Genomic DNA, 944 nt, shown 5'->3' with positions numbered 1-944 from the left:
AAACTACAAGTTACTCTCCATTAAATGTAGCTAAACGACAAATTACTCTTCATTAAATGTAGCTAAGCCACAAGTTACTCTCCATTAAATGTAGCTAAACTACAAGTTGCTCTCCATTAAATGTAGCTAAACTACAAGTTACTCTCCATTAAATGTAGCTAAACCACAAGTTACTCTCCATTATATGTAGCCAAACTACAAGTTACTCTCCGTTAAATGTAGCTAAGCCACAAGTTACTCTCCATTAAATGTAGCTAAACTACAAGTTACTCTCCATTAAATGTAGCTAAGCCACAAGCTACTCTCCTTTAAAGGCCTACTGAAAGCCACTACTACCAACCACACAGTCTGATAGTTTATATATCAATGATGAAATCTTAACATTGCAACACATGCCAATACGGCCGGGTTAACTTATAAAGTGACATTTTAAAATTCCCGCCACACTTCCGGTTGAAAAACTCCTTTGGATATGATTTATGCGCGTGACGTCACAAAAGCAACGGAAGTGGTTGGACCACATCTGACCCGATAGAAAAGCCTCTTGTTTTCTTTGACAAAATTCCACAGTATTCTGAATCTTTTGCAATTTGTTTAATGAACAATGGAGACTGCAAAGAAGAACGTTGTAGGTGGGATCGATCGGTGTCTTAGCGGCTAAGTACAATACTGTAATATCTGTGATATTTGCATTAGTGTACTGTGTCTTTAAGGGTTTGGGGAACGCGCATGCGCGAGTGAGTTGGCGGAGAACTTGAGTGTGTGTGATCGTGACTTTTGGCTAACAGCAGCTCGTGTATGTGTGTGCGTTACTTTTTGAACTACAACCAGTTACCGCCTGTTAATAAAGCGATTGAGCAATTTGTTTAATGGACACTGGAGACTGCAAATAAGAAAGTTGGAGCCGGTGGAGCGGCGGACTACAGCAACACCAACACCAGGAG

Source organism: Entelurus aequoreus, linkage group LG25 (assembly GCF_033978785.1).
Source record: "Entelurus aequoreus isolate RoL-2023_Sb linkage group LG25, RoL_Eaeq_v1.1, whole genome shotgun sequence".
Taxonomy (NCBI): Eukaryota; Metazoa; Chordata; class Actinopteri; order Syngnathiformes; family Syngnathidae; genus Entelurus; species Entelurus aequoreus.
Note: the sequence above shows the minus strand (reverse complement) of the source record.